The sequence below is a fragment of the Pteropus alecto genome, unplaced genomic scaffold (assembly GCF_000325575.1).
Source record: "Pteropus alecto unplaced genomic scaffold, ASM32557v1 scaffold160, whole genome shotgun sequence".
Lineage (NCBI taxonomy): Eukaryota > Metazoa > Chordata > Mammalia > Chiroptera > Pteropodidae > Pteropus > Pteropus alecto.
The window spans coordinates 4,123,168-4,135,662 of NW_006429864.1; the positions used below are offsets into that span (position 1 = coordinate 4,123,168).

Consider the following 12,495-nt stretch of genomic DNA (forward strand, 5'->3'; position numbering starts at 1 on the left):
GAAGCTTACACATCCATTCTGCAGCCGCCTCTTCTGCCCTGTGGACTTTCTCTCTCTCTCTCGGGGGACTCACCCTTGCCCTGTGGCACATATCACAGCTGGCCCAGACCATCCTTATATTTGTGCTCGGGTTAGGGATCTGCTAGACAGCAAGTGCCTCAGATGTAGAAATAGTCCGTCTTTGCCTCCCCCGCCCCCAGCACAGTACATTATCCACAGTAAGGACTTATTGAGAGAATAAACCAACAGAAGGCCCAGAAAGGCATCATTGGCCCAGCACCCTTCCATCCCTCAAGGTGGATGCAGGATGAGAAGCCAGAATCCGGCCTTCACCCTCCATCCTTAGATGGCCCTGGGAGGGGAGGGGTCCAAGCAGTTAATCAAAATATTTATCTACTCCCTGCAACATATAAGCACTGTGCTAGTCCTTCGGTGTTAAAAAAAAGATGGACAAGATATTGTGTCACCCCTCGTCAAGCTCTCAAGACACTTGAAACTTAATGGTGGGGATAAAGCCATAAAAGAGCAGTTCTTTGGTGGGACTTTTGGAATGCTCTCTCTTACACCTAAGGCAGCAAAGCAGCATTTGGCGCATCCTAAAAGAGCGAAAGAGGAAATAAGAGCTATGGGAAGTCAGGACACTACTGTGCACAGAGCGCTGGTGACGTGCCAGGCAGCACGTGATGCATGCGCACTTAGAACCCCTCATCTAGAGGGTGAGAAGATTCCCACGCCGTGCGTGGGCGAGCTCGAGCTCGAACGCAGACACGTTAAGTCATCCTCGGTCACGGCCAGTGAGCATTACAGTCTAGATTCTGTCCGGTCTTCAACGCCTCGAATGGGATGGTCTCCACTCCCCAGCCAGGCACGGTGGGTGGGTTCTGGGGCAGAAGAGTGCGTGGGGTGGGGCACTGGGGAAGAGCTGGGCTTTGCGTGATCTTTAAGAACAAGCAAGATTTCAGCAAGCGGAGAAGGCGTGCAAGGGGAAAGAAAACTCTGAGAGTGGGAACAGCATGAGAAGAAAGGCCTAAAGGCAGGAAAATGTGAGGTGTGTTCAGGGGAAGGTGAGCAGTTGATCGGTTTGGCTAGAACTGAAGGTTTGCGTAGTAAAGCGGCCGGAAGTGACTGGGGTCACATTCCGCAGAGTGTGGTCTTTATGCTTCCTTGGGGAGGAGATAATGAGGAGCTTTGAGAAGGGGAGTAAAGCAGATGCAATTGTGGATCGGGGTTTGGGAGAGAGGCTGGTCTAGGGGTAGCGTGCTGGGGCTGAGGCTTGGGGTCCAGGAGATAGAGGGTACAGTTAGAGGGGCTGCAGGGAGGGTCCCTTCTAGCCCTCGTCCTTCCTTTTATTCCTCTGGCCCAGTTCTCCGTCACCTTTCCCTTCTCCTTAGGTGCCCGGGTGCCCTATTCAGCCTCTCCGGGAGTTAATATTTAGACCAGACCGTGTAAGCACAGGGGAGTCCCTGGTGCCCCCCTTCTCAGTAGGGCCATGCATGGGGCGGGGCGAGGGGCACTGGAGCGAGACAGAGAGAGAGAGAGAGAGAGAGAGAGAGAGAACATCTGGCACCAGTGACCTTGCTGGGGAAAGGAATTAAGAACCAGGTGCCTGGGCCTGGGACGGCTGCCTGTTAGGGGCAGGAGCCCCAGCACTGCTGTGGACTCCAGTGCCCATCCTCAAGGCCTCAAGGAATTCCTGGGCTTAAAGGTATGCTAATCCTGTTACCAGCCTCCTGGGGAAGGCCAAGCAGTGCCCAGAAAGCCCGCCCTGGGGCCTGGGCTAACAGGCACCTGGTGTTCAGTGTTGCTTGCTTCTGGGGGGCAGATTTTGCCTTACTTCTCATCCCAGCCTGACGGGGAGGTACGCAAGCAATGGGAGAGGATGGTTCAGCTGGCCTTGAGGAGTCTGGGGCCTTCCCAGGAGGATGGGGCTGGAGGCAGAGCAAGTCTCTCTGTAGGTCGAGGCCAGAGGTGAGGAGGAGGTGGGGCGCGGCAGGCTAGAGGAGGGTCTCCTGGCCTGAGTGTGCCCTCTGGACCAACCCCCAGCGCTTGCACAAACACACACACACACACACACACACACAACCACCCCCCAGCGCGTGCGCAAACACACACACACACACACACACACACACACACACACACACACACACACACCAGGATCCTTCTCAGCAAGAAATGACCTTGACGGCTACCATGCCTCAGGTCGACAGAGGGAGCCCTAACTCTGCAATCCCCCTGGTTCCAGGGCTGGCTGGCTGAAGACTGTTCCAGCCCAAGGTGGCTCTGCCTGTTGAGGGACATTCCTACGGAGCTGGTGGCAGTGGGAATGGGCCTTGTGGGACTGGAAGAGCACTGTCCCAGGCTCTGACTTTCCTGTAGGTGGAAGGGAATGAGAGGTTTGAGGACTAGGAGGAGGGGCTCAGGGTGGCCGAGGTCAGATGGGGGCAGGCTTCCGGGCCCGCAGCCATGTACCCAGCCCAGCCATGTCCAGGACCTCTGCTTCCTGCTGGAAGCCACCCTCCAACCCTCCAGTGTAGCCTGCCCCTCCCTCGTTCCTATCACTCTCCCCCAACTCCACACTGAGCTTTCTGGAATGGGGGGCCACTGCCCAGGACTGCCTCCCTCTCCACAGCCTGTTATCTGGCCCCAAATTAGGGTTCTCCTGAAGCCATCCCAGGAGCCAATCCCAGAGCCCTGTGGAAGCGGGGAGGGGAGAGTGGTGGGGCAGGGTGGGAGCCCGGCTCCTGAAGCTGCCCCCAACCCCGGCAGAGAGGCCTACCTCAGGCCCCTTCCCTCCATCACTGAAGAAGAAGCAGTAGGAGCCACAGCCACCTCCTCCCCCCTCCCTGCCGCCTCCTCAGCTGAGCCGGCAGGTTGTCTTGGCAACGGGAGGCGGAGAGGAGATGCGCCGAGGGATGGAGGTGTATGTCACCGAGGAAGCTGCCGTGCTCCTGCCCCACGCCCCAGGCCCTTGAAGGTACCGTGAACCCTCCCCACTCCCTGCTTTCCTTCCCCTTGACCGCCCCCCCACCCCATTCAACATGCTCGTTTCTCTGAGGAGAATGCTCCCTTCCTCCCAGCCTGGAGACTGTTACCCATTCCTCATGAGCCACCTCTCTCCAGGCCCCTGTCCACGGCTGCCCTTTCCGACAGCAGCTTATTCCAGCCCCACCTCTGGGGACCCTTGCACAGGAAGTCAAACCTCCTGGGATGGGGTCTGGCAAGGGGCGAGCGAGAGTGGGGGAGGACCCGAGGTAGTGGAACAATCGGCTGCTGTCCTAAAGGCTGAGGCGTAAAAGCGCCTGGCGCTTGGCCTCTGGGAGAGGTGGAGGGAGGCTGTGCAGGCCTAGGGTGGGGCCAGGGCAGTGAGGGTGGGGTGGAAGGGAGAGAAAGCAGAGAGGCTGGCGGAGGGCCAGCCTGGTTACCCAGAGAGGCCTGGTTCCTCTCCTCCAAGGCTGTACCCCTCCTGAGACATCAAAGGTACATCCCCTCCCACATCACCTCCTGGCTTTTTATTCATGGCTAGATGGACCCTGCCCCACCCCGACGCCCCGCTGTCCCGTGCCTTCCCACAGGGCCCTCTCCCCCGCCACATGCACCGCAGCTAAGTCCGGACTCTACTCTTTCTCAGCCTTCTTCCTTTCTCCTTTCTTGCTGGAGCCCATCTTTTGGGATTCATTCTTCTCTGTCTTCCACTAACCCAGACACATCCTCCCCTTCCTGTCCCTACCTGCCCCCTCCTGTCCCCTTCTTTTGGAAACAGAGGTCCCGGGGCACACTCCCACTTGTCTCCCTCAAGACCCTCCCCTGTGATCTTCCATTCAGATACCCCAGAGCCCCTCCCCAGTTTCTAGATTTCCCCAACTGACAGCTGATACATCAGCTGACCGGCTGTGGGCAGTGGTTACCAGGGCAACAGCAAAGGGCTGCCTAGGTAGGCAGGTATGCTAGGCGGAGGTGGAGAGAGGCAGGGGCCAGGGCCAGGGTCAGCTGCCTGGGCTCCCTTCCCTGCCTGCCCCTGGGTGTCACAAATGAACTGGGCTCCGCTCGGAACCCAGAAGGAACCAAAAGGCCAGGGACAAGGTCCTGGAGCAGTGGAGGTCGTCCCAGAGACAGGGAAGGTGCATCCCTGAAATTCTATGTTGGGACTTGGGCATCACCTGACAGGAAGTTCCCTTTTGATGAAGTTGTCCTGTCAAGAAAAGGGGTCCTTCTCACTCAAACCGCCACCGCTGGGCTCTGCTGAAGTTCTCAGGGGATTCATGTTCCTAAGGGGCCAGCCCAGCCTCTTGTGCTGAGGATCTGCTTTTTCCAATCTCCCCATCCACGCTCTGCAAAAGAGGGTTAATCCTTGCGTGACCAGTTCTGGCATCTGTGCCCACACCCCTAGCCCTCAGCACCCTTTAGCACCGCAGAGAGGCAGGGACCCCAGAGGCCTCTGTGGCTGCTGTTAGGTGCTGAGTAGGAGATACAGGTGCTTGGAGAAACTAGGTGTTGTCACCCCTCGGTTACCAGCAGAGCCCTGTCCACCCTCTCCCTCCCCCCGCCCCCCCCCCACAGGAATCAAACTCTGGCTGTTTATGAGAAGGCTCGAGGGGCTGCGTATGTGTGAGCATGAGTGTTGCAGGGTTGGGGGTGTGGGAAAGGGAAAAAGGCCAGCGGCTGGCCCAGTCTGCTTCCGATTCTGCTTCGTCATGATGCCGGCTTAATGCTCCTCTTGTTTGAAAGGGATTGAGCTGCAGTGAGCGAGAGCGAGGTGGAAGAGCAGACACACACGAACACACCCCGGGCTGGCCGCACGCTATCAGCTGGAGGTGGGGAGAGAGCGGGGAGCCGGCGGCCGCCCGCTGTCCTGCCCACCCACCTGCCAGACACAGACTCCCCAGCACAGGGATCCAGGCACCAGGCTTGTGGAGGAGCCGCGTGGGGGCTAGGGAGGGGGAGCCCAGTAGGGTAGGTCCCCTCCTTCGCCAGCTCCCCACCACCACACCCCAGCCGGCTTTTTTTCCTGCTATTTGTGCTCTGAGAAAGCACAGCTGAGTTCCTGGAAGAGATGCCTGCTACAACCTAGGACAGCCTGGGACCTGGGCCTGCGCCTGTCCCTGCCCGGCCTTGGGGCTCAGGGTGTCTGGGCCAAACTGGGAACAGGTAGGTGGCAGGGTTTCCCATGCTCTTCCCTTCTTTGGGTGCTCTGGGCTGCAACCCCAGCCTGGGAGAAAGGCTCTGGGTGGTGGCAGGGAGACCCTGGGCAGGGCCAGCTGTGGCCGCTTGTTCAGTGGGAGAATGGCCCGCTGGCCAGATCTGATCAAACCGCCCTCTGATTTAAGGCAGAGGGGCTGGGGTGTTCATGCTGTCACCCCAGTGCCCCCTTCACCTAGGTGTGTGGCCCAGAAGTCCGAGTGAAGGGACGGGGCCCAGGGTGGGCAGGGGAGCCGCTTCCTCTTTGCCAAAGGACAGGGAAGGGGGAGAAAAGGATTGTCAGCCTCCCGCCCACGGCACCACAGACCCTGAGGGGGAGCGGCTCACACAGAGGCCTAAATGCTGCTGGTGTAGGGCGTGCTCCTGGGGAGAGCACCCTGGGGAGCCCCCTTCTCGCCCTTGGCTGGCCAGGCTGGGTGAGGGCCAAATGCGGAATGAGGTTGGGTGGCAGGGCGTGGCCGCGGGTCTGACCCCAGTGTGCTCTCGCTGCTGGCTGCTGCCCTGCTGGGAGCTGGGGGCCCAGCAGACATGCCGGCCCCCCAGGATCCAGAGGCGCCCCTGCTAGTTGTGCCCTCCCTCCGCCTGACAGGCCAAGCACCCTTTCCCCGGCAGATGCACCCGGTGTGTCCCTCCCAGGAGACTGTGTTGCCGGGGTGCCAGAGTCAGGGGAGCAGGTCTAAGGTCTAAGAGACGGAGGCAGTCGTGCTTTGGAGATGGGTGGCACAGGACGCCCCACGGGGTGGGTAAAGATGGGCGACTCTGGGTATGTTGCCGTACACGTGCACAGCTTGGGGAGAGGGTGTCGGCACATGGCGCGAGTGGCTGTGAAGGGGAGGATCGGTGGGTGGATGCGCGAGGGTGTCGACGGCGCTGTGTGTCATTTTGTGGGGGCCTCGCCGGGAGAGTGGGGGTGTGATCTTGTGAGCAGGTGCGTGAGTTCTGCAGCTGAGCTTCAGTGTGGGCGCTCCTGCCTGTGCCCACGTGTGAGTCTCGCTTCAGTGCTGCGGCCTCTACGTGGCCATGTGTCAAACGCCTTGGCAGGCTGTCCACCCTGGGGTGCACCTTGATGGGAATTCCTCTTTCGGAGCTCAGGTGGGTGTGCAAAGACCAGACAGGGATGCCTCATAATTCAGAAAGCTGATTTTGGGGTGTGAGTTCCTTGCATCTCCCCCAGCCCTATTGATCCAGCTTGTACAAATGACACTATAGCTCGCCAACAAGACCAGCTATAAATAGAGGCCAGAGCAGGAACATGACCAAGCAAGCCTGAGGGGCTGGGGGCACACAAAGAGGGACTCCTCAGAGGGTAGATAGAGAGGATATTAAAACTCAAGAAAGAGATCTAAGAGAAACAGGATGAATAGATGCATATTCGAGTTAGGTAGGAGGGGTGCCTGGGCCCAGTCCTGCTGTCCTCAGGAGCAAAGGGAGGCAAGGCCTTGAACAGGTGGGTTCTTAGGCCAGGACCCAGATTCTGGCCCACTGGGCCCTGCCGGATGCTCCCCAGAGTGTGAGAGGGTGCTGTATAGTGTTAGCATTAGAAGAACTCCAACCCTTGTCCTAGCAGGTAGAACAGGGCTTTAAGAATGGGGGTGAGGGAGAAGGAGAAAATGAGAGGAGGGAGTGATGGCTTCGCTAGCCTTAGAAAAGGCACGGGCCTCAGGCCTGACCAAGGTGAGGGAGGCTCCGATGAGCCACTGGCCCGGAGCAGGAAGCCCTCCCCTGCTCTCATCACATCCTTTTTGAGGGAGCGTGGGTGCCACCCCTCCCCCCCCACACAGAGCCCGCCCTTGGAGCGGGCCTGGGCCTCCCTGCTCCCTCAGGTCCGAGCCGCCCACCCCTTCTCCTCTCCGCCCTGGGATGCTGTTTTGGGAACTGGTGACCTAGCTGGATCTTGCCTTTATTTCTGGCTCTGAGTTGTTGCCACAGTAACCGCAGGGGTGGAGCCGGGAGCAAGAGAGGGTGAAAGGGAAACAGACGGAGGAAGGGTGAAGAAAGTAAAGAAAAAAGGAATAGAAAACAGAACGAGCAGGCAGGGCTGGAGCAAGGACCTCAGTCACGCTGTGAGTGAAACTGGAGGGAAACGGCGGGGTCAAAGTCCCTGCCTGCCCTGCCCCCAGCCCACTTGGACAGCCGGCCTCATTTCATAACTCGTTTACAGTCTGCACCAAGGCTTGACCTTGCCCATGGGCACAAAGCCTGAGTCCCCCAGCCTCCCTGCCCCTTGTCCACATGCCAGGCCAGCAAGTAGGATTCTGGGCAGCTCCCCCATATGAGGTGAACACATGGGATCCCAAGTTCCAAGTTCAGATTAAGTGGGATCGTTGGCAACCCGTTGAAAAGAGTGTCCCTTGGCTTTGGCCTGAGACAGGCCTGGGTGGGAATTGCAGCCCGGCTTCTATTTGGTGTCCTTTGGCAAGTCAACCTCTCAGCCACGGTTTCCTCATCTAACTGGGGTAAACGCTGGCTTATGTGAACACAGAGAGGATGCATGAGAGCCCCTGACCCAGTAGCTGGTGCAGAGCGAGTGGTGGCCGGCCTAGGATAGGAGCAGAAACTGGACCAGAGGACCCAGGCTGTGGGTCTCCCGGTTGAGCCTTCACAGTCAGATCAGGCCCTAACTGGAGCGAGACAGAGTGAGGATGGGTGGGTGGGTTTTATCACCCCACCAGGGAGCTGAGAGGCTCTAGTTGCCATGGAGATTCGGGTGGGCAGTGTGAGGTGGGGCCGGCTGGTGGCTCAGATAAGGCCGGCTGCACAGCTGGGGGAGGGTGGGGCTGACAGAGGCGCTTGCTGGTGTCTGATGGGGGAGGAGGGTGGGCAGCTGAGATGTCCCTTCTGCCACCTGGGCTTGCCTTCCTCCCAGATTTTTTCCCTTCCTTCTATCCCGCCCTCCCTTCCTGCTGCAGACCAACCTTGGGACCTCTTTCATGACAGGCTGCTGGGACCTAGGAGTGCACGCGCATAGGCAGGAGGTGTGCACGTGGTGGGAGAGGGGTGAGGCTGGAGGAGGTGAGAGAGGGTGTGGACTTAGAGGAAAGTAGCTTTGGGGGAGGGGGCTACCTGTGGGTGGAGTTGCCTGTGTGGTGTAATTTGAGAGAAGCCAAGAAAACTCTCTCTCTCTCTCTCTGTCTCTCTCTCTCTGTCTCTGTCTCTCTCTCGCTCTCTCTCTCTCTCTTTCTTCTCTCTCTCTCTCTCTCTCTCTCTCTCGCGCTCTCTCTCTCTCTCTCTCTCTCTCTCGCGCTCTCTCTCTCTCTCTCTCTCTCTCTCGCGCTCTCTCTCTCTCTCTCTCTCTCTCTCGCGCTCTCTCTCTCTCTCTCTCTCTCTCTCACACACACACACACACACACACTCACACACACACATTCATCTGCCCCAAAACATTTTCCCTGCCAGCTTAAAATTTCACTAGTAAGACCGAGGCCTTAAGTCTGGCCTCAAATTAAAATGCAATGCCCCCGGAAGGGCAAGATATTAATAATTTACCAGCGTGCTTTCTAGCATACCGGGTGGGCACTGGCGTGACGGCCCTGAGCAATGTGGCTCAGGGCGAGGGAGAAGATGCAGAGGCTGAGGGGTGAGACCCGGCGCAGGTGATGGGCAAGGGGCTGTAGAAAGCTGTGTATAAGAAGGGGCCGGGGGACAGAGCAGAGGCATCATTATTTTGAACCCCCTCTGAGTGGCCGGGCCTGTGGGTCAGTGCATGTGCACGTGAGAGTGTGGGTCCCAGTGCATAACCGTGTACACCTGTGAAATGCCTCATCTCGGACCCCTCTCCTTCCTCCTTACCACTGATAGACAGTCATTGCTCCTCTCGGTGTCCCGTTCCCCCCAGCAGGTGTTCAAGGGGAGGGTACCAGGGCCACCAGGTGCAGACACAGCCTCCAGGACACATGGCAGCTCCGTTCTCCCCAACAGTCTCAGCCACGCACACTTCCCACAATGAACCTTCCAAACCCTCTCTGCTTTCTTCCACCTCTGCCTAACCCACCTCTGCATAGGACCTTATCTCTCACTTTTAATGAGAGCCTCCCAATTGGGACTGGCCCCTCTAAAGGCCCCTGTATGTGGCGAGCCAGCTTCTTACCTGTCCTCCTTTTGGAGAAATGTGGTTTCCTTTCCAAGGCTGGGCTCTACCTGGACATGGACCGGACCCCTCTGCCCTGCAGCCAGGTAACCCCCATCTCCGGGCAGCCACCATCTCTTCCTCTCCTCTTCCTTCTGCCTGCAAACATGGTCAAGTCTCCCCTTTGCTTAAAAACCTTCAGCCAATCTCGCCTCCTCCAAAGTTACTCTTTCTAGCCTGGTCCTGCCCGTCTGACGTACCTCGTGGAAGCACCCCGCTCACCTGTGTGTCCTAGCCAGGCCTGCCCTCTCTGTCATCCCTAACAAGCAGGCCTCACCGTTCCCCTGAAGATGCTCTCAGAGGCCACCAGGCCTTGACATCCTCACTGGCAAGCTATCAGTCCTTTTGGCACTTCCGGCCTTCGCTGGGCGGTGGGCTCTCAGCCTCATGACGTTCTTTCTCAGTCCCTCCTTACCCTCCCCACCCCCATCCTTCCTCCCATTATTTATTGCACACTAACTATGTATCAGGCCCTTTGCTGAAAACATAAAGACTCCCTGCCCCCAAGGAGCTGGCCACCTAGTTCCCCCTCCCTTTCGTGCCCTCTCTGGCTATTTCTTCCTTCTAGTCCCCTGGATGTTTCCCCTGGATATTTCCCCGGGATCTGTTTTTGACCTTCTTCCCCTCTTGGCAACCACATGTGCAGACCACCACCTCTAACTCAAATAGCTCCCAAATTTCTATTTCCGACCTGCCCCTCCCCCAACGCCAGTTCCCCGGGACATTCCCACCTGTTCACCTACTGCACCCACCTCAACCTCGACCTGGCAAAAGTGGACTCATTGCTTCTCCGTCTCCTGTCTCTCGGGCTTGCAAATTGCCCCTGCCCTGGGGCTCTCTTGCTCAAGTCCTGTTTTGCACATTGTGCCTCTAGGTTTCCCCCACTCGCCCCTTTCCATCTTTGCCCCCTGCCCACGTCTAGACCCTCACACTCCTCCACCTGAACTGTTGCCATCGCTTCCTGGCTAGTTTGTCTCTGGACAGCCTCTTTCTGTCCATTCCATCTCCCAGGCTGCAGCCAGATTCATTTTTCCAAAGCGCCGCTCGGATCTGTCGCTTCATTGTTTAAAAGAAATTTCTAAGCATTCCGTGGCCCCTGTTGCCCACAGAGTGCAATCTAAATTCCCTAGTCTGGGTTCAAGGTCTCTGCAATCTGGCCCCAGCCCCCTGCCCCAAACATCTCTCAGCCGCGTGAGCTCTACAATCAGCCACACATGGTGTTCTGCAGACAGGCCCAGTACTTCCCTGTGCCCTCACTTTCGCTCACGCTGCTTTCTCTTTCGAAAAAAATCCTTTTTTTTCCTTTCAATTTTTGCATGATCTCAAACTGGGCATCTTTGAAGGCCTACCTCACATACTGCCACCTCTAAGAAACTCCTTTTTTTTATTTTCTCGTCTTGATACCCCAGCGGGAGTGATCTTCTGTCCTGTGACCTCGCACACCCCCATATACTATCTTATCTGGCACATGTAGTTTTCTGCTTTGCATGGGAGTTATCTACATCCATGCCTCATTTCTGGAAGGGCAGCGTGCTCCTTTGACTCATCTTTGTGTTCTCCAGAAGACTTACATCACAGAGTAATGCTGCTCTGTGGTCACTGCGGGATAAGTGCTCAGAAAGTATTTGGTGAATGGATGGATAAAACAATGCGTGATAGGGTGGGTGGGTGGGTGGACGGGCAGAATAGATGGGTGAATGGATGAATAAGCATTTGCCGCTAGGGCTAAGCCAAGTGTATAGCTAGTCTGACAATGGCTGTTAATAAATATTAGAGAGGAGTGAGAAGAGCTAACAGCTCTTGGGTCCTCAGACACCTACTTAAAAACATTACGAAGTGAGCGCTGAGAAGGCAGGGGAAGGATAAAGCTCTGGAATGGAGTCTTTCATCCTTGAGGGAGTCTTTGGCTCTAGAATTCCAAAAGACTTGAGAAATGTGGCAGATTCTACTCCATTCTCATGACGCAGCTGACACAGGTCTACGTAGGCACTCTGAATCATGCCAACGCTGAAGACACGGTCACTTTCAGCTCCGTGACTCTGGACAAGTTTTCAACCTCTCTGAGCCTCAGTTTCCTCATCTGAAAAATGGGTCTACCTTATAGGGTTGTTGGAGAGATGAAACAAAATAATCCTTGCGAAGTGCTTATCAAAGTACCTAGCATGAGCATACAAAACACAGTGGCTATTATTGCTGGTTTTGCCCTCCAGAAATTAGCAGTCATTCTAGTAAGCAAAAAAATCATGCTCCCATGTCAGGCGACATATAATCAGGGACTAGGTTACATGGTTCTCTTTTTAAGTCCCACTGGAATTCGGAGAAGGTTGAGGACTCGAATAGTAGGGGAGGCCTCCCAGAGGAGGGGGGTTTAGGACAGACCTTGAAGGATGGATGGGATCTGGGAGAGAAGGAGGTAGACAGAGATTAGTGGGAGGGCATGTGCAATAGCAGGGAGGGGCTGCTTGTGCAGCGAGCAGGTGGTTTTGGTGGTGGAGAGACAGTGAGGGAGCAGAAGAATGGCCTGATACAAAGTAATGGGTGATAAGATTGGGAGCACCAATGACTTCAGCCTCTCATGACCCTCTGTCACAAAGAATGACTACAGAAAAACCACCTAAGTTCATTAGTTCTCGTAGAGATAGAAATAATAGCTTACACTCTACATAGAATTTATAATGTTTTGAGCATTGCACCTGTTATAATTTGTGTGATACTCAGAGCAACCCTATGACACTATCTTCCATTTTACAGATGAGAAACATGAGACACAGAGAGGGTAAGTAACTTGCCCAAGGTCACACAGCTTCTGAGTAGCAGAGTCTTATACTCACCCCCAGGCTCTCTATTTCAGAATCCATGCTCTTAACCACTATATTATGCTGCCTCTTCCCTAGATCTCTGTAGCCTTTATCTCTCTTCACTCTGTGGCATATTGCCAATAGACAGAAAGACAGTCTCGCTGCTACCATCACAGTGGAAACTCAGCCAGGCATTCATTGAATGGTTATTATGTGTTCACTACTGGGTGTGGGGGCGGGGGGGATGGGAGCATCGCTAAGAGAGTCACTGAAGAAGGAGAGGACATGGACGGTGGCCCAGGGAACTCATAATCTACTGCAGCAGACAGGACCTAATTCACTAGAAACAAAGGGAGAGCAGTGCCTGCCAGG

General features: G+C 56.3%; 1 protein-coding gene across 9 annotated transcripts in view; it reads left to right on the forward strand.

Moving 5' to 3' along the window:
• Positions 1-1,609: 1,609 nt before the first annotated feature.
• DMTN (dematin actin binding protein) overlaps positions 1,610-12,495 on the forward strand; it is a 22,526-nt gene continuing 11,640 nt past the window's right edge. For 3 of the 9 annotated variants that reach the window (XM_006904365.3, XM_015587066.2, XM_015587079.2), the window contains exon 1: positions 4,617-5,148. The gene's annotated coding sequence lies outside the window, so the exon portion shown is untranslated. Of the gene's footprint in view, positions 1,706-2,769; positions 2,978-4,616; positions 5,149-6,910; positions 7,263-12,076; positions 12,102-12,495 lie in introns of those variants that run through there. The other 6 variants (XM_015587070.2, XM_015587074.2, XM_015587085.2 and 3 more) reach the window with 4 other exon arrangements.